This window comes from Heterocephalus glaber, unplaced genomic scaffold (genome assembly GCF_053883595.1).
Source record: "Heterocephalus glaber isolate CG9 unplaced genomic scaffold, H.glaber_assembly_v1.0 deba00001447, whole genome shotgun sequence".
Taxonomy (NCBI): Eukaryota; Metazoa; Chordata; class Mammalia; order Rodentia; family Bathyergidae; genus Heterocephalus; species Heterocephalus glaber.
Window position 1 is genome coordinate 11,259,621 of NW_028258299.1, and position 26,995 is coordinate 11,286,615.

At 41.2% G+C, this 26,995-nt stretch overlaps 1 protein-coding gene across 9 annotated transcripts in view; it reads left to right on the forward strand.

The window, feature by feature from the left end:
* Window positions 1-26,995, forward strand: part of Dab1 (DAB adaptor protein 1) — a 1,105,478-nt gene that overhangs the window by 512,541 nt on the left and 565,942 nt on the right. For all 9 annotated transcript variants that reach the window (XM_087214676.1, XM_087214681.1, XM_087214675.1 and 6 more), the window contains exon 3: window positions 2,878-2,951. The gene's annotated coding sequence lies outside the window, so the exon portion shown is untranslated. The remainder of the gene's footprint in view (window positions 1-2,877; window positions 2,952-26,995) is intronic.

Consider the following 26,995-nt stretch of genomic DNA (forward strand, 5'->3'; position numbering starts at 1 on the left):
TGATACTTCAAAATTGCTTATTGTAAGTATCTTCATTGCTTGTGTTTAGAACCCTTGTGGAATGATTGCTCTTCAGAGGAGTCTTCCAGATATAGCTGATCTTTAGGTTTTGAGTCTCTAATGACTCTGAGGCTGTCTCAGTTTTATTATACCAGGAAGGCAATCACAACATCTTAGCCCAAATGATACAATCAGCAACACCATAGCATCAAGTACAGCTTAGAAAAATGACAATTTGTGGTAGTTATTAATCTATCACCTTTAACTCTGTGAATTAAATCAAAATCGAGGACCAACCCAACAAATGTTTATAGTGAATAAACTCTTCAATATAGCAACTTTACCCTTCAGGATGAGGAGTTAGAAGGAGTGGGGGAGTGAGGGACAGATAGGTAGAAGGATCAGGAAAGGTTAGCAGTGAGGCCAGCAAACACAGGAATGTCATGCAAGCTCTAAGAAACTGTTGAAAGCAAGAGGAAAAGACAGAATGAAAGAACAAAGATGAGAACAGAGCCACCTAACAGCAATAGGGAGACTAGATACTGTATTTACTTTTCTTTAAAACTAACGATAATCGAGAGAAGGAAAAAGAGAAAAAAAGAAAAATAAAGGAGAAATCTGAATTAGGTCCAGAAAGGAACACAAAGGGAGATGAAGAACAATGTGGGACAGTGAGAGAATGAGTGAGAGAAAGAAAAGTGAAAAGAAAAAGAAAAAAGAAGAAGAGAAAAATAAAAATTTGAAAAGAGTAGAAAAAATGAAAATTAAGAATTAAAAATAAGAGAAAAAATTTTTTTGCAAATAACAAAAAATAAAAATGAAGAGCCTCCTTCAGGGTATGTCTCTGCTCTCACAATAGACAATGTGGGCAGCCTTGTGCAGATACAATTCAATGAGGCTCAGTAAGCCATTAGCAGACCTGTAAGATTCAGGCAGATTTCTGGCTCCTAGTCCCAAGTTGAGCTCCCTGTCCTCCTGCAGGGTTGAACTCTGCAAGGTTTTACTGCAGGTTCCAGTTGCCCTTCCCCTGAAGATAGTCCAGGTTCTGAAGGTTATTATCCCTCCACTTACCAAGTACAGTGGTCTGATGTGCCTTTATTGCAGAGATTCTCTTCACTTGTCCATTGGGCTTCAGTGGACACCGAGGGGCCTGAGAGAGGCCCTCTTTCTGTTGCTCACTTCTGCTCTATCATGTGGAGCTCAGGACAATGGCCTTTATGAGCCCCTGTGCCTCTGTAGTGTGGAACCAGGTAGCAGCAGAGCCAGGAGGCAGGGGGACAGGGAGGAGGACCAGACCCATGCAGCTAAGCTGGTCCCATTGTACAGAGCATGGGAATGGAGTGGGGACTCTGAGCCATGCTGGGGTCCTCACCCTGTGCCTTCTGGTCAATATATATATATATATATATATATATATATATATATATCCGCACAAAGTGGAATGACTGAGTTGTTGTAATGCGATGTTTCTAGATAAATTTTTCTGCCTGAAACAGATTCTTGGTCTTGAATACATAGGAAGATCACTTAGCTGTGATATCCCATTATGTTGAGGGTTTGTGTTTTGTTTTGTTTGTACCTATGGCCTCTTTTTTCCTCACTCAGTTTTACTGTCTTCTCTGAAAAATTGTTAGCACTCTGCTTTCCATCTTCTTTTATTTTTATTGAATCCAAATGGAACTTACATTTTCATGGTCACTGATTATTTTGAATGAGCAGTTTCCCTGATCTAACCTTAGTCAAGTTAGTTCCAGGGATCAAATCCTCTATTTATTCACTCACTCGTTGATTCTGTCCTTTATACAGCAAACATTGAGTGACAGCTGACAATTGTGTGCCAGTCTTTGTATTAGGTCCGTGGTGGGCAAAGATCAATAAGGAATGACAACTTTATACAGGAGCTCACAGCAAGCGGGAAGAAAAGACGGAATTCGGCAATTCTGGTGTAACCTTCATAGTGGGGTGTTACTGAGAAATCATGGAACTGGGAGTCCCCAGATAAATAGGGGATTTGGAGGAAGTGGCACAGAAATTGTGACATTGAGGCTGAAACTTCTGTTTATTTCTGTCTTTAAAAATGCATTACCTTTAGAAATTTCAGAAAACATAAGAAACAGGAGAACAACCTCTCATCATCCTACAAAGATACCCATGGTTATGATGTCTCAAAGATACCTGGTGTTATTTTCTGAGATCAACTTCTGCATGGATGAACTCAGACTTTGTCAACAATCTTGTTACATTACACAAAATACATTTCCCACATCTTAAAACCTTTAAAAATATTTTCATCTGGATAGCATTATTCTATGCAGAAATACTACAATTCACTTTATCATCCCTCTGTTAGTTGTTTCCCTCTTATGAATAACACTATGATGAGTATCTCTGTATATAAATATTAGTCCATTTTCTCAATTGTTTCCTTAAGAAGAAACCCAAATGGTGAATTATAGATGAAAGAGTACAATCATTTTTAAGACTCTTGACATTCTCGTCAGTGCTCATTTCTTTCCTGATCTCAAGCTCAAGCCCCTAAGAGAGTCAGATTACAAATACGAGGATGTTCTTTTAAGAATTTTATACTTTCCTGTGTATGAGTATATGTGTTATACACATATGTGCAACAGAAACACACACACACACATCCTGACTCCCTCCTAAGAGGCAATGTGTGACTGCCTCTTGTCTAACCCAGTGGACTGTATTTGTTGGTATTTTTTGTTAGTGGTAGTTTTCTTCTATCCGTCTGTAATCTCAGGGCCTGGTGTATGGTAGGAAGCTACTATATGCTGCTTGAGTAAAAGAGAAAGAAGAAAAATGAGACTATGAAATAATAATGTTCATCTTTTAATATCATCTTTTGTTCGTTTTCAGCATTCAGGAAGACATGGTGGTAAACCCTGGCCCTAACTCTTCATGATTGAAGAACTCTTTTGCACAACACAAAGGTAAATATTTGAGTCTGCCTGGGTTTTGCTGGTGCAAGAAAAATACTCTCTTTGGAAAAATTGCTCACAAGTATCTCTTGGTTCTCATCGCAGGATGGCTTTTGTGCTTTGGTTTCAGTTTAAAACAGGGTAGAAGGTTTACCCAGCCATTGAGAATAGGTGCTTAGTGTGGCTTCTCTCTGTGCTACATTGTATTTGTGGTCGAAAGGGCAATATTGATCCTCTCTTTTCTTTTCTTTAAGTACCTAGTAAATGTCATTAGGATCCTTAAGTTTTCCTGTCTGGATTTTAACCTCCTCTAATAGATTTTCTCAGCTTGGTTTGATTTTAGAAAGGATAATGTTGCCTTTGTTTTCTCAAATGCCTGCCATTTCAGGGTATTTCACCAACAAAAGAAACCATTCTTGGTTGTGGAAAATAAAGTCAAACCATACATAAGATAAATGTTTCTACATAAGAAGCAGACCTGGAGATTTATGAGCTTAAGAGACAAGTACTATTATTTTGAGGTCCTAAACTTTTAAATGATGGTAGCACTGAATTATGTATTTTATACAGAAGCCAGGAAGGCACAATTGAAAACGCCTATTCTTTTGACAAATTACAAGCATTCATTCCAATATCTATTTCTTGTTTACTGGGGATAATGCTGAATGAATCACAGACTGGTGGATGGATGTTCCTTCCAACACTTTTAATTAGCAGCACTGCCTATTAGGATGAACAGAGTGTTGTTTTTCGGCCATAGATTACCCCTAACCCCCCTTAAATGGAATAGAAATCTTATTCACCACAAGGTAATATTCATCTCTTCCCCAGCCAGACAAGCATAGAAAATTAAACAATGGTCTGTTAAAAAGCTCAGATAATGTATTTATCATTTCCAGTTTATGTGAGTTTGCAAGGCAAATACGAGTGGGAGCTATTTGTTATGGGACCTTGGGGAAGAAGGGACTGGAGAGGGCGGTAGGAGGCTGGAGGATATGAGACCTGTGAAAATTCATTAAAAATATGAGGTGCTATTGGAGACAGAGGAAATTAATTACTCTGAGGGTTTCAAATGTCACTACTCATTTAAGTGACCTGGCGAGCAGGCTGAGAACCCTTTTTCTTGAGAGTTTGTGTAGTGGGGGAGGGAGGGAGCCAGGATTCCTCTACTGTCAATTTTTGCATTTCCTAGGTGACTTATTGACATGCTCAGCTAACTCGCGCCCCAGACTCCTCTAATGAGTAGAGTTAAATGAGAAATGCGGGTTGGAGTGGGAGAACCCTGGCCCTGAAGGCTGGCCAGGTTATTCAGATGAGCTTACCAGCCATGTAAGTAGCTGCCAGACAGAGAGGAAACCTATAATTTACCGCCGTGAAGAGAGGAGGTCGGTCATTTGAAGCTGGACTGAGTCTGGTCTTTTATTATTGCTTTTCCATCCACAAAGCTATTCTCGGAGGTGGAGTGAATTTGGAAAGACAAATTAAGGTTTTCTACCTAGGAAGACTGGGGAGCAGTAGCTTCCAAGAGCAGTCATCTTCTCTAGATTGCCTGTCTAATAAATCTCACAGATGCATTCTGTCTCCAGACAGAGGTTGAAAATATATAGATGTGTGATGACTTCAAAGTTTAAAATCAGCAAGCCCCAGAGTAATGGAGAAAAGCTCTCCCAGATGGGTGCCTCCCCTAGACTCAGGAGTCCCAGAGCTGCATCTGAGCCTGACCGTGAAGCAGCTTTGAGGCTCCATACATCAACCCAGCCCTCCCTGCCCCAGCCTCGTTGGATACTCACCAAATGGGAACAGTAATATCTATCTTACCTGACTGTGAATACCAGTGTGTCTAGAACACCCTTGAAGTAGGCACATATCAGAGAGGTGTGTGGTATCCTCATCCATATCTATTATATTCTCTGTTAATCTATATACAGTATTCTGTTTTCTTTTTTAAACATTAAGGTAACTCAGTGGTCTAGGTTCCTGCCTGGGTCGAGGTTAAGGTACTTTGCAATATTTACCTGGTCTGCTCAGTTAGAAATGAAGCTAAAGAATAAGAAATATGGTCCTCAAGACTTCTTCAGGGAGAGACTACTCACTGGTTTGTATGTAAGCCTAACCTTGGAGGAAGTTGGAGCCCTGGATATCCACCTCCAGGGAGTCCGAAAGATACCTCTTCTCCAATGGGAAACAATGCTGTGCCTTAAAATGGAGACAAAGCACGCAGTTGATGGTGAGCTGCTGATGGAATCCTGCACCACTGAAGGTGGTGGAGATGGTGGAAGGGTGTTTATCTCTTCCTGGGAAGAGATGATGATGAAGTAAACTAGAGTTGAGTCCATGGGCTGGAGAGGAGTTTTGAGAAGCCTTCGAAGGGAAAGAATTCAGGCTTCAGTAACCAGAATGGTGTACAAGTACAAGTGGGGGCAGACAGTCACTCTAAGCTTGAGAGTGATCGGCAGGCAATTGTAATGTCATTGATAAAACCATGGCCAAATTCAGGGTATAGTCCCTCACCTCAAGAAGCTCAGAGAGATAAACAATTTCTTATACAGAGGAGACAGGAATAAGCCACAAGAAGCAATGCTTGGCAAGGGGTGAGAGTGAGGTGCTGGGCCTCCAAAGATGAAGTGCTGGATGAGAAGGGCTTCAAGGCAGACGTTCTACAGAAGACCAGCTGCTCACAGTGGCACTGAGCCACAGCTGGTGTGAAAGATGCACACCTGCCCTATCACATTTCTTCAGTAAGCAGAGATGTGCACACCAACATCCACACAGTGATTTTTAAAGCCTTCCACACTGCTCTTTTCTCTTAGAAGTGGACATGGGGAATTGGCTGTCCATCCTCACTAGTCAGCCCTGGAGTGGCTGAGGTGCTGTCCTGTCCTGAGAAAGCCTAGAATGCACAATGAATAACTGCTAATATCATCAAGGCCAAAGGTTCCTTTGAGCTTTTTGGCCACTTACCTTTTAAAACTGCTTGAATGTCTGTAATTAACATAATGGAGCTGTTAGCTGTTCAGTTGTTACTGTATATTAATTTTATTTTTCCACCTTTATATTTATTTATAGCCATCATAGATGAGACATTTATGCCTTTCTATTTGACTAATAAGATAGTAAACTGCAAGAAATTGTTCCTGCTAGTCTTCCTCTTTTTTCTCTTTACTCCTTCATTGCTTCTTGTATACTTTTTCATGTTTTTATTTGCTTGAATTCCCTCTATTTACCTTTATGTTTTTTCTCTTCTTTCATATATAATCATGAATTGTCTAACTTAAAAAGAAAAGGGAGACTCTAGATACCAGGAAGTTCAACTGTGAAAATTTGGAGCATTCTTAATACTTGGTAATTGTCCTCATCTGTCTTTTTCATATCTGTGATGGGGTTGCTTTCCAAAACTGAACGTCTTGGATTCAAACCTCTGCTCCAACTCACAACAGCCTTCTAACAGTGATCAAATCAATGTCTTTAAGCTTCAGTTTTCACATCAGTAAAATTAAGGTGACAATCATACTTTTCCTGCAGGATTGTTTTAAGAATTAAATAATATGGGGACAGGGATTTAGCTCAGTGGTTCCATCGCCTGCCTCGAAACCAGAAGGTCCTGAGTTCCATCCCCCATACCAAAAAAAAGAATTAAATAAGATAATGCATGGGGAAAGGCTTGGCACATTAAATTCCAAATTTATAATGTTAGCTACTATTATTGCTTATAATAGTACATCCATCACTTATAAATCTTTAAAATACCAAAGGTAGATGTTTTAGTATTTGGCAACAAGGAAAATAGAAGCTGGGGAGAGATTCCCTGACTCTAAGCTGGTCTTAGAAAATGGAAATTCCTAGGAACATAGGCACTGAAGGCAGCTGAATCTGTGGGTGCCCAGGGACCCTTCCTGGTAGAGTGGCTGGGTGCTGAACAATCAGAAGGCCTGCAGGTTTCTGAGCTTCCACTCAGCCTGTAGAGAACATCTGGGTCAACCCTCTCCCTGCTCCAGTATTGCTTCCCAGGTAGTGTGGGAGCTTTGGGATATGCCGTCTTGGCTAGTTTGAATTGCATCGCCTACAGTTTAGTTCCTTGTATGTTTCCAGTTAGGTGGGCCATGGAGAGTCTTGGGAGAGGCAGAGGACAGAAACGAAGCAGTGGCCAATTTGCTGCTCACCTGCTGTTGTTGATCTGCAGACTCACCTAGTTAGCCTGAGGTAGTGACTAGAGCTGCGACTGTTCTCCCTTTACCCTTGATTTCTTCTCAGCATCTCCACCTTCTTGAGCAGATGTGTGTGTGTGTGTGTGTGTGTGTGTGTTAGTTTGAATCCTACCACTATAACAAAGCACCTGAGATGATCATCTTATTGAGAGAGAGAGTTTACTTTGGCAGTTAGTTTTAGAAGTTCCAGCCCATGAGCAGTGACCCTATTAATTTGAGCCTGTGGTAAGGCAGCAGTCATGATGGGAGCACATGGTAGAGAAAAACTACTCACCTCATGGCCAGGAAGCAAGACAGGAAAAAGAGGTGAGTCCTACAATGGCTGTTGAGGCTACACCCCCCCAGTGACCCAAAGACCTCCCAAGATGTCACTCCTCTTAAGGGCTCCACTCCCTCCCAATGTCGCCACATGGGACCAAGCCTTTGATGTGGCCCTGTGGGAAACATTCAAGATCAAAACCTGAACACTGTGCTTTATGCCTCAACAAAGCCCTTGGCTTCTACAAGTCACCCACATCAACAGTCTGGGAAGCAGTGAAAACCAAGGCTCCAGTTTGCACTGGATTTCATCTCATGCTTGAGGGCTCCAGACTGCTTCTGATTTCTGCATTTGTATCCATCCTCCCTCCCTGAAGTCCTGCTTCACCACCTCCAAACTCAATCCTCAGGCAGGAAACAACAGACTGCCTAACTAACTCCCACAATTGTATAAAGCCAAATACATTCAGTAAATAATGCATTTTTATTTATTAAATATATACGTACAGTATATATTATTTGTTTGTTACAGGAACAGAATCAACTGATCACTAGGAGATTGTGTGTGAGTATATATGTCTGTGAGCACATATGTATGTGTATACATATTCACACATGTATAATAATCTACTAGTGCTGTTTCTACTCCTCTGATTGAAGTCTGGTAAACTTTTAAGGATGAAGAATTCTGTACTTCATAAAGCAGCCCATTCCTTTCCCAGGATATAGCATGAAAAGAAATTACACTTATAACCCAGTTGTTGCTTTTCAGACAGGATTCATCCCACTTTCTCCTTAGGCCTTCAGCCCTTTTCCACCCTTAGTCCTCTCACAACCTTTCACTGCCATGGACCACCCCTGCTTGACTCTCATTCTCTTCCTCTATTACCATTTTGATCAGAATCAGGTTCTTAATAAAATTAACCTCATTAATATGACCATCTGGGAGAGGTGCTTCTAGCCCTTCCATTTTCCCAGAACTGTCTTCTCTTGAACCTTCCTGTGCCTTTACAAGATAAAACCTTCATTCTGATTTTCATGGGGTACACAGTGATGTAGTAGGAGAGGGAGTTGCAGAATTAGACTCAGACCAGTATCCTGAAGTGTTTCCTCTGTATTCTATTCCAGAAGGTTTAGAATTTCAGGTCTTACATTTAAGTCTTTAACCCACTTTGGATTAATGTGTGTAGATAGGGAGAGATGAGTGTGTAGTTTCACTCTTCTGCATGTGGATATCTGCTCTTCCAAGCACCAGTTATTGAAGAGATCTTCCTTTCCCTCAATGTCTGCTCTCGGTGCCTTTGTAGAAAGTCAGTTGTCACAAGGGTGGGGATTCATTTCTGTGTTCTCTATTCTGTTTCATTGGTCTAGGTGCCTACTTCATATCAGTATCATGCTTGCGTTTTTTTTGTTTTGTTTTGGTTTGGTTTTTTGTATAGCTTTGTAGTACATTTTGTAGTTAGGTAAAGTGAAGGATACCCATATTTTTAATAAAAAGAAATATCTTGAAATAGTAATAACCTAAATTCCTGTACTAGTCAGAGTCTACCATAATTCTTTACCTAAATGTTTTCTTGAACAAGTTGAAGCAATTGAGTGTGTAATGGCTTCTTTTGATATATACCTTATAAATAAAAAATAATGCAAACCAATGAAAAAGGGAAAATACTAAGCTATGAAAGAATGATTTCGTTACTAAGAATAATTCCACTCACAATAGTTTAAAAATATTGAATACCTAGAAATGATCTTAACCAAGGAGATGAAAGAGATTCAAGGGCACGGAAGAAAATGGGAAAATATGTCCTTGTTCTGATAAGGCAGAACTAATATAGTTAAAATGGTCACATTCCTAAAAGCAATCTATAGATTTAATGTAATTCTCATTAAAATAACAACTACATTCTTCACTGAACTAGAAAAAAGCAATATTAAAATTTATATGGAATCAGAAGAAACTTGGAATAGCCATGGCAGTACTGAGCAAAAGAAGCAAAGCAGGAAGCATCACAATTCCAGATTTCAAATTATACTACAAAGTTACAGTAACAAGAACAGCATGGTACTCACACAAAAATAAAATGTAGCCCAATGGACTAGAACAGAAGATACAGAAACAATACCATGCTCCTTTCCTGATTTCTTGACAGTGGGGCCAAATACATATGTTGGTGAAAAGATCAGCTCTTTAACAAATGGTGCTAGAAAAACTGGTCATTCACATGCATAAGATTGAAACTAGGTCTATATCTCTCACCCTGTACTAAAATCAAATTAATATGGATTAAAGAATTAGCTATAAAAACAGAAACATTGCAACTGCTAGAAGATAACATAGGGGAAACCCTTGAAACCATAGGCACAGGCAAGGCCTTCCTGAACAGGACTCCAGTATTACAAGAAATAATACCAAGAGTCAACAAATGGAATTTTATCAAATTTAAAAACTTCTGCACAGCAAAGGAAATAAGCAACAGAGTGAAAAGACAAGCTACAGAATGCGAAAAAATTGCGAGCTACTATTCTGCTAGAAAGTTAGCATCTAGAATATATAAAGAAGTTAAAAAAATTAATTCCCCAATACAAATGACCATTCAAAAATGAGCAGATGAACTGAATAGACACTTCTCAAAAGAAGTGTGAATAATCACTAAATATATGAAAAAAATGTTCCTCATTCACAAGGGAAATGCAAATCAAAACAAGTCTGAAGTTACATCATTCTCCACAAGGACTCAACAAACAACCAATGCCGATGAGAATGTGGGGGAAAAGGAACCCTCCTACATTTTAGATGGGAGTGTAAACTAGTACAACCACTATGGACATCATTATAGAGATCCCTAAAAAAACTAACAGTAGAAATTCCATTTGACCCAACCATGCCTCTCTTGGGCATATTTGCAAAAGATTTAAAGACATTGTACTATAGTGATACATTCATACCATGTTTATAGCAACACAACTCACAAAAGCTAAGCCTTGTAAGCAGTTTATGTGCCATCAACAGATGAATGGATAAAGAAAATATGGTATATACCACAATGACATACTGTTCAGCCATAAAGAAAAATGAAATAATGCCATTCTCAGGAAAATGGGTGGAATTTGAGAAGATAAGATTTAATGAAAAATATCAGACAGAAAGTTAATATCACATATTCCTCATATATGAAAACCCTAAAATATAAAGAGTTTAAGAAATGATAAATGATAGGAAATAAACAGGCAGACTTGCTAGAGATGAGAAAGGGGACCAGGAGAGGAAGAATAGGGGTCAAAAATGATGAAGATATGCTATATACATATACCAGTCCCCTAAAACAAATGTAATGATGGTGCTTTGCAAAACATACATTAATGAAATAATTTATCTACTTGAAACAGTTTAAAACTAACAAAAAACCAAACATAAAGAATAGGCATAACAGAACACAAGCTATTATAAAACTGACTACAATTAAGGAGCAAAAAGCTGTAGTAAAGAGACTTAAAAAGTGCTACAACTGAGTAAAAAAAAAAAGTGTATACAAATGAAATTTTTTTGAATGAATAATAGAGATGTCCATTAAAAAAAGAGCTCTGTCCTAACACACAGAGAGGATCTTCTTGTGGGTAGAGGTGGTGATTAAGAGATCACCCATACTGAGCTCACGAACCTGATTAGAAAAATCCCTGTCATTGGGCAGTGTATGGCTCCTCAATAACGATGTAGCTGTGAGGTCATGGTTGAAATCATATTTGTGACCAGATCTCATCCTGCTTTCCTACACACATTTATCATTGAGCAACAGCCAGAGTTTAAGAAATAACAAACTTGTCCCTCACACACCTGTCTGGCTCATGCTAGGTCATCAGGAAATGCTCATGGGATGGGTGCAAGTATTATGAATGCCAAGGAGCCCAAGAGAAAAGTCTAACAATATCAGTGGTCATTATGACAGCAACCAGGACAAAATGAAGTAGAAAAAAAAAGCCTAGGAGAATTACTGTCTACTAAAGATTTAACACTCTGATGTTCTTAACACCTTACCTGCTGAAGGTTCCCTCTTCCGAATGAATGAAGCAACAGGGCAGGATTAAATTGGCAGAGTGGGAAGAGGCCTGCATATGTGTGAGGACCTGAATGTTATCTTCAGGCAATGGATGGAGTTGTAACGTGAAGATTTTTATTTTTAGCATCGAGGAGGAAAATGGATTTGATCCAAGAGACACCTAGGGTTGATACGAGAAGATCAGAGCTTGAGGGAAGGAGCTGATATACAGTAAGTTTGGACCGAGAAGGCAGAGCAAAGAACCAGAATAGAGGCAAGATGATAGAAAAGAATCTATTATTTCAGAGGGCACTCCAGGAAGCGTAATGAGGGGCTTGGGGCATCTGGTCAAGATGGACCTCACTGCTCAGGATAAGCTGCATCAGAGAAGGCAACTGAGGGCTCAGGAGTCAGCCAGGAGTTGAGGAACCTACAATTGCTCCTGGGCAGAAATGTCTGCACTCTTGGGGAACAAGAAGATTCTTTAATAAAGCACATAAAATGGTACATTTGGCCTTCATTTCTGTGTTGGGGGATCCCACATCTGTGCATGCAACCAATCACAGATTGAAAATATTGGAAAAAACTGTATCTATTCTGAACAAGTGTAGACTTTTCTGGCCTTATCCCCTAAACAATCCAGCATAACAATTATTTATGTAGCACTTTCATTGTTGTAGGTATTATAAATAATCTAGAGGTGATTTAAAGTATATGCAAACCCTGGGTCATTTTCTATAAGGACTTGAACATTAACAGATCTTAGTATCCTAAGGAGTCCTGCAACCAGCCCTCTACGAATACCAAAGGATAGTTGCATAGTATATTTGTCTGCATTTTTCTGTTACTTTTTCTATTCTCCTATGGACCATGGTTTGGGGGCTTTTGGGTTTTTTATTTATGCATCATTATTTTTAATACCTACTTCTGAGAAATAAAAAGAAGAAATAAAATCCCTATGCTAATGATGACAAACCTTTCTCCAGGCATATAAGGAAGCTGTTATTATCCACATTTCTGAGAAGTAGATCAGGAAGTTGAAGCAGTTTTCCCAGTCACACAGCTGGTGAAATACAACTAGGACTTCAAGCGAGATCCCTCTGGATGAAGTTTGTGATCTGCTCACTATGTTCTAAAGCCTCACAGCCTGTAATTGAGTAGTTGTTCTCCAAAGATTTCTTGGAAGGAAGGGAGTGAGAAAAGATGCCCAATGAAAGAGAAAGAGTGAAGGGGAAAATTTCAATACAAATAGAAAGAGTTGCAAAGATTCTCTTCTGGACAGTAGAGAGGCAATTCAGACACAAATATTATTCAAAGATTAACCACAAGGAGAGAGCCCTAGAACAGAGTTGTGCTAATGAACTATAGAATTCATCCACAGGGAAGCCAGGAATTTAGCAGAAGTCAAGTATAAGGACAGAGAAAGGGAAGAGAGTAAGACAGAAACTTGGGTAAAGCCAAAAGCTGTATGGCCTGGCTCCTCTGCAGTGAGCAATCCACCCTACCCGACCTGTCCTGTACACCAGGCCTCAGTTTGCATCATACTTGCAGTACTTTCCTTTAAGAAAAATGCTTATTGTGTTTTAGAGATAAAATTTTTTAAAAAAAGAATCCAAACTCACTACTTCCAAGAGTGGGTTTGAGTGCAAGTCACCAAGATTAAGCTATTCATGCTATTCATGCACCAAACACTGTAAAGGTGTCCAGTTTCTGGCAAGATCAGTCTTCCAAGGCAATTTTCATTGGGAATTTTGTCCAATGGCAGCTGTTGATTAAGCCAAGCGTGTGTTTTTCAGTAAGCAACTTCAGGGGAAATTAAGACCATCTACAGCTTGCATGCCCCTAAATTTTTCACCTGCCTGTGTTTAACACGTGGCCCCAGTGTAGCTGTAATACTGGTGTCTTAATCTATCAGTGTCTCTTAGATGGGGACCCCAGTGCGAGGTGTCCCACTGAAGGTAATGCTCCCAGATGGCTCACAAATTACGTTCAATAAAATGTAGTCATTCTCCTCTTTTAGTTAGTCCTTGGCACTGAACTCATTTAACTCACTTAGTATCCTATTTGAGTTGTTACATCCTAAACATAGATTGATCAGAACAGGGGAACAAGCTCTCAGGGAATACGGGGAGCTTTGAAAGTGGATACCTGGCCTTGCTTTGGAACTGAAAACCCAACCTAAGTGTTTCTGGGCCAATTGTTGGCAGCACAGGCTTGGTTTCTTGGGTCATCTTACTCTGTCATTCATTTAGCCTCAATTCTCCCACTTGTAAACATGGGGCTAAAAGGTGATTGTAAAGAATAAGTGGTACCGTATATGTGGAAATACATGGTACAATATAAACAGTTATGAAGCACAGGTTGGCATCATATGTTATCAATACGAGTGTGTTGCACAATGGAAACCTTTCCTGCCTTTGGAATGTGTAACAAAGACAAATGGAATCAGGCCATTGTAGGTGTCAAAGGATTCTCAGTGGTCTACTTCAACATCCTTTAGGACAGATGAGGGGCTGGAGGCCCCGAGTTGGTGGTAACCTTTATCTGCACGGAGTGAATGGCATAGATCTGAGCCCAGCGTGCACAGGGTCTGCCCCTCCATTCTTCCACATTGGCCTAAACCTCCAGGTCCTCCCTAGTAGGCTTCCACACACTGCCCACTGTGGCCCTGGGATGGAACTACTCCAGCAGGAGCTTCACATTGCACCTGCCAGAGAGATGCCCATTCCCTTAAAGGCTGCTTGGCCCACTGTATTTAGGGAGACTTTCTTTTAGCTGCAGTAGGGGAATGATTGTCACAGGCTATAGAGAGATGACCTATCTGGTGGGATTTCTGCAAGACAGCATATTGTCCTTTTGGCACTGAAGAGAGCATCTAAAGTACCTATTGATTATGTCTCTGAAGTCAATCCACACATTTCCGTCCCTTCCCAGTACATTATACTGCACTCTCCCTGAGGACAGAGACCTTATCTATCACTCCTTTCACAACTATCCTCAGTGCTTAGCCCAATACCTGGCTCCCAAAACATGCTCAGGAGAGGTTTGTTGAATGAAATAATGGCATTGCTTCAGTTGAAACTCACACTGTCCTTCTGAAGACCCATGAAAGGCCTTTACTTCCAAGCTCAACAGCTTCCAAACCCTCTATTTAGGGTTATGGCTTCATGGTCTCATAAGTGGGACTTTTGGGAGTGGCTAGATCTAGAGTGTATGGATGTGGAGTAAGGCTATGTGATAACTAAATAAGCCTACTGATTGTCATAGCATAGTTCTGGGTGTGGATAGTGGGATCTGCCCACCCTGGATCTGGGTGGCACCACCCAAAATGCTTGTACCCCCAGTGGGATAAAAAGGAAAGGCAGGCTGGCTGCTGCTGCTTCCTGCCTACCCTGCCATGGACTGTTTCTCCTCTGTGATGTCCCTCTGCCGTGCTAATCTACCTCCAAGGCATCCAACTATGGACTAAAGTCTCTACAAACTGTGAGCCCAAATAAACCTTTCTTGGCTAGGGATTTAGCTCAGTGGCACCACTCCTGCCTCACAAGTGCAAGGTCCTGAGTTCGATCCCCAGTACAGCAAAAAAAAAAAATTAAAAATATAAAAAAAAACCCTTTCCTCCTGTAACTTTTGGGTATTGGGTATTTTGTCTCAGCAATGAGGACTTAAGACATCTTCCTTCACTCTGTGTCTGGAATGTATGCTAGAGAACTAGTATAAGTCACTGTTCTGCTGAAAACTTCTCAGTGACTTCCCTGTGCCTACTGGACTGAAAACATTCCTTAAAATAAGCTTTACAGTTATTTACCACCTTCCCAGGCTTTTCTGTAGAGTGTTCTCTTTCCCATTTCCACCTTCCAAATCATACACACACACACACACACACACACACACACACACACACACCTATATTTCTTTTGGAGCTACCTGATTACCTAAATCTGTTCTTTATTTAGTGCACTGCACTCTTTCAGTTCCATCTCTTCTACTTGGAATTCCCCTTTCTGTGTCTTCCTCTTTGTAAACTTCTACCTATGCCCCAGCTCCTTCCTCAGTTGCTCTGATGTCTTCGCCGTAGAACACATTAGGCAACTTCCCAAGAGCAGGAGCCCTGTCTCTGCATCCTGTGGATCACCAAGCAGAGATGCTCCTGAGCCCTGTGTACCTTGGTCAGCCCTGCAGGTTGTGAAGATGCCCACCCATAAAACTAAACTAACTGGTGGTGATAACAGCATCCTCATTAGACCCAAGCCACAGGAACCAGGAGAAAGAAGGTCCATGTGGTGCCTGTGAGGACACCAGTGGCTTCACAGCTCCCATGTGCTCCCCACTCAGCACTGCTAAAAGCACACATTTTCTGAATAATGAATTGTAAACACTGATTTTTATCTCACTGTCTAACTCTAATAAAGTTATCACATGTGATTGATTGTTTTTATTAATGAAAAGTAACAAAATGTCATGCTTTTGTAAGTACCTGTGTTAGTTACTTTTCTCTAGTGGCTGAGACCAAATACCCAACACCCAAATTTAAAGGGACAAGGGTTTATTTGGCTTACAGTTCTTAGAGGTTTCAGTCCATAAGCAACTGGCTCCAAGGCAGGGTGGCAGAGGGACAACAGCTCATGGTGGTAGAAGAGACCAAAAGCTACAAGAGACCTTAACGGAGTCTTTTTATCCCTTTTATGTTATTTAGATCACCAGGATTAGGGCAGTGCCAAACCAATCACTCACGTGTACTGGTTTAGTGATCACATGCCCTTAATACCAACATCATACACTCTAGATTCAGCCACCTCCAAAATAGCCCTACCTGATTTGCATGAGTCTTTGGGGGGACATTGAAACACAAGCCATAACAGTACCATTATGATTATTGACGTATTCATGAATTTCAGTTTTAAAACTAGTCAAACATATAACATGGAACTTGAAAATTAGAGAAAAGACCAAAAATAACCATGATCCTTCATTTTCATATATTTCTTTCAGGCTTTACATTACACATGTGCAGAGCATTTGATTTTACCTATTATCAAATTGAACATATGAACATAAAGCCTGGTTGACTTCACCCACATATCCCTCAGCACTTCCTCTGGTACTGAGTATCTCACTGAGAAGCAGTTTAAGAGAGCGAGTACTATTCCACTAAGTAAATAGACTGTATTGGATAGATCCACCAAATCCTTTACATAGTTGTCTCCCTATTGTGGAAGACAAGATTCCTTGAATTTTTTTTTACATTGCCATCTATTTGTGAAAATACTCTTACACTCTATCTAGTACTTTGTGCTATTGCCTTCGGAGGACTCTGACACCTATTATTAATCTGTGCACAGTCCCCTTCATGAAAATATTCAGTGCTCCTACCTGATGCCTCTCTGCCAAGGTAGGATGTCCTTGCTCCCTGCTAAGGAATTTGGTTTTGTTTGTTTGGGGTTTTTTTGTGGTACCAGGGATTGAACTCAGGACCTTGAGTTGGTGAGGCAAGCACGGTGCCACTGAGCTAAATCCCTGGCCCTCTAATAAAGAATTTGAAGATCTGTATATATGCTGGCCTTAATATCTAAGTCCAGCATTCTTTCTGTCAACCCCTGAACCCTAAATTACCCTCATCAAACCTCTTTCCTGTGGTTCAAATACACAAAACCAGCTGTCCCTCGACTGTGCACTGGTGCTAGCAAGGTAGCCTCAGCTACCTCTACCTGTACCCTGCATGTACCTGTCCCCAGGTCAGCCAGAACCTCCTCTGGGGAGTCTTTGCTAGCTCCAGAATGGTGGATTGGTTGCTGTCTTTTCCTCCTAGATTCCTCAATTCCCTCTCCATACCTCTATCGTTATGCCTACAGAATTTCACTCACAATATGACTCTCAGAAGCTGGGAAATGCATCTTTGTCATTGTTTCCCCAGTTGTTAAAACAGTACCCAACACATAGTTAAGTGTGGAATAGCTGATAAGCAAACCTATCGATAGATTTGGCAACTGGGATATCCTTGTAACATGTTACTGAAGAGAAAAATATATGCAAGTGTTGACAGATGGTGTCTCCTCTACTCCCATCTTAAAATGGCAAGATATATTATAGTACAGCACAAAGAGGAAAAGACTATAAGTGGGAGTGCTGTAAAGAAACGATATTGAAGGATATCGAAGACTCCGATTGATTCATGTATATCGTTTCAAGCATATAGCATTTTATCATTCTTTCTTTTTTCTCTTTTGCCCTGCTAGGTTGGGCATGTGGTCTGTCACTGAGCCACACCCCCCAGCCCTTACTATTCATGAATTTGATCACTCATCCTCATTAAATACCATGCATGTGCTAATTATTTCCATATTTTTATTTCCTACGGTACCACTTGCCTAAATTCAGGATTCTGTCTGTATCTTAAAACAGCTCCCTTGGGTTTCTGCTGGCAGCTCACATTTCAGAAATCCAGAACCAAACTTATGATCAGCCATTCCAACTACTCCCTCTACAACTTTCCCGGTCATAGCCAATGTCTACCCCAGTCTTCCAAGTGATCACCCACAGGCACAACGTTGGCTGCACCACCTCCACACTGTGTGCTGAAGCTAGCCACTTCACAGCACAGTCCCTGCTGCTGTAGCATTAGTGTGGCATTGTTGGTCTGGATTATAGCAACAACCTCCTGATTGATTTCTTAGCTTTCAGCCTTACCCTCTATTTTACACACATAAGCAAGGGGTACTTCCTGTCACTACTTAACAGCCTTTACTGATGGCTCATCTCAAAGTCCTTGTGTGGTATTCTGGTCTCCTCAGTCTGCCACAAGAAAATATCACAAACTGGAGGCTTGTAACAATAAATATTTATTGTCTAACGGATCCGGAAGCCAGAAGTACTAGGTCAAGGGGTCAGCAAATTCAGTTTCCGGTGAGGTCTCTCTTCCTGAATTGTAGTCAGCCACCTCCTCTCTGTGTCCTCACCAGGCATTTCTTTGTGCACATTCTGCAAAAGAGGACAGCTCCGGTGTCTATCCCTTTCCTTATAAATGACACCAGTGTTATGGAACTTAAGTCCCAGCCTCATGACCTCATTAAACCTTACTTAAAAGCCCTGATTCAGTACCATCATACTGGTAGTTGCGGCTTCAACCTATGAATCTGGGGGGACACAATTCAGTCCTGGACACTTGCCCTCCAACTTCCCATGCAATTCTCTGCACCTCTCCTCACTGCCCTCTGTTGCTCCCACAAACCACATTCGTGTGGCTTCATGAACACATCCAGCAACTCCCAACCCAAGGCCATTGTAGGGAATGTCCTTCCACTGGCACTGTGCTCCAGATATCACATGGCTGGGCCTATGTGTCCTTCAGGCCCCTCTGCCCCAGTGACACTCATATTCTGTTTCTTCTTTGACCCACCCCACTGTAGCCTCATCCTCTGTACCTTGCTCTACTTTTCACTACAACATTTCCATCACTTACTGCTATGAACTTGTTTGTGTATTCATCTCTCTCTCCTCCCCTCTTGTGGCAAAGTAATAATAAGCTCCATGAAGGCAGGAATTTTATATTTCTTTGTTTCCAAGTTTTTTTGCTGAAATACAAAAGATGCACAATAAGTAACCACTGAATAAACAGAAGTTTCTTGAATACTTATTTTATTTCAGCCTCAAGCCAAACCTGCAAGAGATTAGGCAACATATTTGTTCTATTTTTACAGAGGAAATACAAATAATTTATGTACATATTAAATTTGTAAACTGCATATGTATATAAATTATAAATTTTATATTTATGCATACAGTTTCATTTGGTAGGTGCTAAATATTGCTAAGGGATATGCATACTGTCATTCTTGCTTCTGTTTAATCCTCAGAGTAATCCTAAAAGATTATGTATTATTATCCCTGTTTTAACAGAATCACTTACGCTTTAGAATGGTTCAATAACTTGCCCAAGGGACCCATGACCAAGTGATGGCCTGGATGTGTGCACCCTAATCCCACTTCAAACAGCAAGTTTTTATCTCCTGTTATAGCTCATATCCTATCAACACAATGCCCTGTGCCAGGTGCTACATTAAATCTGACAATTCCACCATGATTACCTTCATTTCAAAGATGAGATCACCACCACTCTAAGATGTTTATTCTTTAGGGTCACACCCAAAGGACCTAAAAGTCTGTTTGTCAAGTGCCAGCCCCTCCCTTAAAGAGCCAGGTCTTGAACCAAGAACTTCATTCTTCCCATTGTCCTACCTTTATGCACCAGCTGCCTAAATTAACCACAAGATCCAGGATGCTCCAACCATGACACATATTTAAGTTTATATCTGCAATTCTGCTCTCAATAGGCACTTGTGAAACAGAAAGTTTGGGTGATAAGGCAAATTAATATATCCGTTAAAAATATCGACCAATTTTATATGATCTAATCATTTTTAAAAGATCGTTCAGTCTCTTGCAGGTTAGGTCAAGCTTTTATACCTATTCTCTTTCTTCTTAGATACCTGGAAAAATGTATGTGTGTCTCCTTCAGCCTCTCTCCCTGCCTCTAATGGCATAGCTTAGGTTCAAGAGTGGGGTAGGATAATTGAATCTATTTTTCAGACCTTCATCGGTGGGCTCTATTCTGGGCACATATTATTAGAATTGTGAGAACCAGACATTTTTTTTAAGTAGAGGTTGTTGGGCTGAGCCAGGAAGATTATTAAAAGACATTACAATACCAGCTTTAGAAAATACATAGGCCACCTGGATTCCTCCCCTTCCAACACAAAGCTTATTGAAACTCCTTTCCAGAACCAGGCTCCTCCCTTGGGCTGCCTTGTGCAGCCTGCTCTGACCACGGGTGTGCCCACCTCACATTGATCTCAGAGTGTTTCCCAGGCCCTGCTACAGCAGTGTCACTGGGAACTGGGAAGACACTGGGACTCTCAGCTCCACCCAGAGCCCCGGATCAGAATCACATGGGGAGGGGACTCCTGAGTGCTCACATTTGGGAAGCCATGAATAGGGAAAACTGTCACCTTCACCGCCCCTCTGATCCTTTCAGGTGCTAGACAACAAGGAAGATCCTGTGGCTCGCTCAAGATCCTGCTCTTTGTTGCAGCCACCACTGAGGCTGACAGAGAACATCACTCAGGAGCTGGATCTTGGCATCTTGAGCTTGGCTCAGGGAACAGGTTAACTGTAAAACACAGGGATAAGCCACACTTGTGGGTAGCTGCTGTCTGCTTTAAGAAAAATCTCATTACTAACCTTTCCCATTCTGGTCATATCTTTGCTCTTACCTAATAGAGCATAATAAGCACTACTATTTACTCAAGTGCTATTTACTTGAAGCCTAAAACGAAATTTTTGTTCACATAATGCGTTTGAAACAAATAGTACTGCAATTCCTACTGAAAATAGCAGTTTCCAGCTTCCCACCTACCCAGCACTCTGAGACCTTCATTCCTTTAAACTTTCTTCTACGATACAACTTCGTAGATCTACATAGCACATTTATATCGCTATTTCTTCAATAGAAATTCAATTTCAGGCAGAATCTTTTGACTTCCTCTTATGGTAGGTGAGAATGGGGGTCTCCTGAGTACCCCTTCTCCCCCTCTGTTTCCGTTTTACCTGCCTTCCTTGGTTTGTGTCTCCCAAGCAGGAGGTTCTTTGGAGAATCAGTGAGTTTGTTGTTGGCATTAAACCCTGCTGTCCCTCTCTTCCTGGATGCCTGGGTTGGACCTTCATCTATGCTGCTTTTCCTTGCAGTGCAAGGAATACATTGAAACCTTCCATCCCTGTGGTAGCTCAGGGTCCAAGACGGCTGAAGTCCATTTATGCTAAACACTGCTAAATGCTGAACACTGCTAAAGACAAGATTTACTTTTCTGTTTTTTTAATAACACTTTGCAGTATTTTAGTAACTTGTCGGCTAGTAATTTATAGTGGAATAGTGGTATGCTTATTATATTTTCATAAATTAATGATTTTTATGGATGCTTTGTGTTGTGTATATAAACTTTTGTATTTGAAGTGCAATTTCAATGCTACAGTTCTTAAATTCCAGCTTTACCCTTCTTTCACTTTGGGATCGGCTGGGAAGGTCTTAGGTTCAAAACAGCAATCCTAATAATCATATTCCTTTAGAACTACATAGCCTCCTGAATTCTTACCATGTCCTAGTTATTATTCTAATCCTTTCCATGTATGATTCACTTAATTCTCTCACGATATTTGTTCAGTGGGTACTGTTGCTGGTACCATGTTATAGGTGAGAAAAATGAGTCACAATGAAGTTAAAATCATTTGCAATGAGATTCACACACAACCAGGCAGCATTTAACCACCCCTTATAATAATTCCTTATATGTCATGTGGGGGCGTTTCAAGACCTCCCCCCCCCAATGTTTAAGCCTTATAGCAGTTCTGCAATTTAGGTATAGCAGGTCTCTGACCTCCCTAGATCCAGTAAAACTCAGATAGTGATTTCCTACTTGCTACAGGCCGTCCCCTCACAAGCCCACAGTGGAATGCTTACACCTGCCATCAGTCCATCCTATCTCCTGGACAGATAACTCCATACCTGTCCCATTGTTGATGCTTCCTCACCACCTACCAAAGGGGCTTGCATCCTGCTAATCTGGGGCAGAGAAGTCACCAGCCAGAGGCAGACTCCTTGTCCTTGCTAATTTGGGCTACTGACCCCTTCTTGGGGCCACTGATCCTATCACTGGGCCCTGGTACTTTTATGAGCTCCATGTTATGTTCATCTGAGATTGTCTGACTCTATCTTAGTGCTTTGAATGATACAGCAAGATAGCAATTGTTATTTCAGTATTATTTTATATACTACGAACATTTTATTTTGAAAGTTTGCAGAATTTGTAAAATAGAAATCTCAAGGAAACTAAGTTATTTAAAGTACTTGAGGAAAACCATGACTACATTACAAATACTGGGGAAATTATAACTGTAATATAAATTGGCAGATAAAAGTCAGTAAGATAAATATTCCAACTATTAACTAAATAGCCTATAAATTAAGAAAGTATAATCATGGAAGTTGAAAATCAAATATTATTTGCTCTTTTTAAAAATGTGCCAGCTAAAATATAAAGTGGGTCAGTGACATCATCGAGTTGCAAACATACTTCGGTGCATGCTTTTCTTGCTGCAGAAAAAGCTCTTTCTTAGATTTTCTGACTAGACAGAAGAATGATAAGGAGACACATAAAACCTAACCCCAAATATTTCCCTCTGAATTTTATCTTCAAATAATCTTACCTCTTATCTGATCATTTGGAGGAGTTCTCCTTTGAACTACCCTTCCTCCCATGCCCATCCCAACAAAGACTGTAGATTGTGTGTTAATATGGAGCTAAATTTCTCCTGCACCACCACCCCCAGCTGCAGGAACCATTTGATCTGTCTACAGCTTGTGTATGTATTTTTGTTATTAGTAGTTGGTGACTCTGAGGCAGAAATCCCTGTGTTCATTTCCATACCATCACATCCATACCGTACTTTCTCAGAAATTCAGCAGTGGTAATGAGTATCCATTCCATACCTTGCAAGACCACATATAGGTGCTGACTGCAATCCACAATGCCCTGGACCTGTCTAGACTTGTAGGCTTTGCACCAATTTGTCTTTTCATATAATTTGAATAATTAAATAATTCTTACTCTACAGATATAACCTTAATTTCCGATTTTACAGAAATTAAAATAGCACACCAACAAATCTATGGATGTTTCAGCATTTAAAACTGGTGAGTGGGCTGGGAAGCTAGTCTGGGCCTTGCTCCTTCTGACTCCCTGTACAGAACACCCAGCATGCTTTGCACCTAGGGCGCCATCCTTCCCAAACCAGGGGAGTGGTACTCAGGGAGACGTAATTAGCTGGCAAGGCTCAGCAGTGAGGCTTGAACCCTGTTCTTCTGATTCTAAAGACAGATTTACATTCTCTGTCAGACTCTTACTAAGTTACACTTTCCTTTCGATACAAGGAAACCCCATCTTATCAACTCTGTAAGAAACAAACGGCCGGCAATTATTTTTTTTTCTCAGCAGAAATCGTTAATTAGCTTAGAGTAAGAGACAATTTTCCTGAGGTGAAGGTTGTCAAATACCTGAGTGAGCTCTTAAGGTAGGTTATAAAATTTCCCCTCCTGTCACTCTTGAAAATAATTGTGATGAGGAGTTTTAAAATTTATACAGGTTCCAGATGACCTCTCAGGTTCTCCTCATACTTTGCTGTTCTGCAGGTCTTTGAACACTTAGGACGAAGGAAATCTGAAGTCCATTCCCCTGCTACTTAGTCCTTTGCTGTCTGTTTCCTTACACATGAAACATCTGGATGACAAAGCCAAGTGGCTTTTTGCTCTGGCTTTGAGCCTCGTGGACCTGCAGATTTTGCTACGCCATCATCAAAGCATCCAAGTGGAAGGGATATCTCAAGAAATTGGAAATAATCTTGGTTGCCTTTCTTTATTTGCTCCTTTCATCTTTTTTTCTGTTTAATAAGCACAAAATAAATACAGAACTGATTTTTTTATTCTGAAATGTTATGAACATTAAGCTCTGAGTATTATCAGGGGAATGCATTTCATTTGGACTCCAAGGAGCCCTAATGTAATTTTTTAAAGAAAAAAAAACACAATGTCTGTGATGTTATGACAATTTCTTTTTTACTGCAATGGATCTAGAAGGCCTCCCTCTGGCAGGTCCAGTATTTTCAAATCTGCTCAGGATTTGGGAAGCCCTTGAGGTATCTGGAGCACTAAATCCTGACTACCTAGGCAGTGTCTGAGAACATTTGAGACTGTCTGGCTGTAGAAGTTTCTTTCTATCATTTTTCAGTCATCTGCTATGCACCATGCTCTAGAATGAGCTGTCAACATGGCTTCTTCATTTGACTGAGAAGCACTCCTAACCATTAATTCATAGTGTCCCACTTTCTTATAAGCCAGTCATGATGGACTGCAGTTGAATGACTTCCCCATCATCATCCTGCCAGCAAGTGACAAAACTGGGCTTTGAGCCAGGGCTCCATGGTTTCCACATGCAGGCTCTGCCCACTACAGCATGTGATTTTCACACCTGTGCTCCTGGCCAGTCACTGTGTGTGTGGAGCCTCACCTGCCCTCTGTGTGCTTGGATCCTCCGTCTGGGCCTACACGGTTCAGGTCTTTATTGGAACTTGGTAAGCCACCAGCTTCCTGTACACTTGGCTGGAAATAAGAAACCCAGCCACATCCCATCCTCTCTTTATCAATCAGTAATGTGGCACCCATCACACCTGCCCACTCCAGGGGGAAACAGACGCCCACACCTTTGAAGCATTCTTAGACTGAGGGCCAGGGTCGGGATGAGGGCAGCCTGAAAAGATGACCACAGGGCAGTGCAGCATGTGGTGTAACCAGGGGCAGTCAGGGTGGCATGAGAACTCCTGAAGTTAACCTCGCCAGGGAAATCTGGGAGGGCCTTGCGGAGGGGGTGCTCTGGGCACCAAGTCTTGAGGATGTTTGTGACGAGCAGGACTGTGTTCCCCCAGAACTCATGTGTTGATGCTCTCACCCCAAGTCCAGGAGGGTGTGATTGTGTTTGGACCTGGGGCCTTCCAGGAGGAGGTTAAGGATAAATAAGGTTGGATGGGTGAGCCCTCATCCAGTGTGACTCATTTTCCCACAAGATGAGGACATTTGGACTTAGAAAGAGACACAGCAATGTATGTACAGGTGGGAAAGACCCAGTGAGGACACAGCAAAATGACAGCCACTGTCAGGCCGAGGAGAGAGGCCCCAGGAGAAACCAAACCTTTCAACGTCTTGATCGTGGACTACCAACTTCCAGAGAAAACAAGTGTCTGTGTTTTGTTTGCACACTCTTCCTCCTTTCCCTTGCTACCAAGGCTGCATTAGCTCCTGGACTGTCCTCCCCTGACACCCGTCACATCTTTCTCTGCTGTCCCCACCATGGCAGCACACTAGAGGACTCATGTCCCTTCCCTAATGAATGGTGCGGGGTTTGTCATATGAGCATCTCAGCCAGGGGTCACAGGAAATCCACATCGGCTTATAAACATTGATACTGGCAGGCCACAAATAGCTCCTGGGCACTTATAAGAAATGCATGTCTTTCTGGAATATTCTTTCTAATCTTTTCGTAAATCAACTCAGAATTTCTACAACATGTAACAGGAAATGTGTCCCTTTGTGTAATGCAGTATAGAGGGGAGAGCAGTTTATAAGAATTGTATGTGTTTCTGAAGATTTAATTACTTATATAGTTTTATGCTTTTAATCAAACGTTTAAAATTTGTAAGAGCTTGGTGAAAGTAGAAAATTCCTAAGGAGGCAAGTGAGGAGAGATCAGATAGACTGCTAATTAAGTTCATGTCTGTTCAGTGCTTGAACAGCGCTGGGCACATAGTAAGTACTGTGTGAGTGTTAGACTTAATAATTGCTTTGAGATAAAACTGAGACCCTCCAAAGCACAAAAACCCTTGAAAAGATTGAAGAAAGAGAGTCAAACTGGAAATGAGAAGAATAAAACTTTGCACAATGAATTTGATGAGAATACCTGATAAAATGACCAATACGAGGCAACACACAGAAACCGCATAGGAAACACAGGTTGCAAGTGTGAGCATGGTCACAGGGGATATTGGGAAATGGGCAAGAAAGACTTTTGGAGTGACTAGTACAAGGGTCATATAGGTATGTGACCAAACCGTGATGGGTGATTTATGAGTTTTTAATTTACTTGTTGATCTTGCCAACAGATAACGAGTTTCCTAGGGGAAGAGATAGGATCAATCTCCCTTATTTCAATATTTTCAGGGTTCATTGCCTAATGTTGAGTGGCCACTTGGTGAGCCTGTGTTGAACGAAGCAGAGAAAAGAATGAATGGTAAAAAGAATGAGTTACAAGTCATAGGTTGGACAGGAAGTGGTGGGCAAGAGCTCACTAAGATGCCCACGGTATCTGCCACGTTTCTGTCCCCATCTGAGCTGCCCATTCCTTTGTGTCTCCTGATGGTGACTTTTGCCTGGCTACGGAAATGAATAGCTAACGCTTGCCCAGACCTATACACTAAATAAATGCTTCCTGACATGCCAATGCACTGACTTTGAACTTGAAACACCCTGAAGTGTTAGGCAAAGCAAGAGCTCTTTTATCTCTTCATACCCATGAGGAAGCTGAAGCTCTGTGCCTTGCCAAAGGTGACGTGCATGGCTTACATTAGGCAGAGTCGGGACTCAGTTCCAGATGGTCTCTGTCCACCGCATGTGTTTTCATGTCACCATCGCCTGTGGTACACAGAAGAGGCCACAAGTACAAGTGCATTTTGAAAAGCCTTTTCACAGAGGTAATAGTTGAATGTGGGTCTGGAGCCATCAGTTCTTAGCATCTATTCTAGCAGGGTAAGTAGTGCAAGAAGCAGTGATAATTTTGGAGATCTATGGCTGAGGAAGACAGGCATTAAGATTTGTGCAGGACCACAAGATAAAGGCTGACTGCTCACCCACTTTCCTAGGGTTTGGCATGATGCAGTATTCTCCAGAGCTTAGGATCAGAGTAGT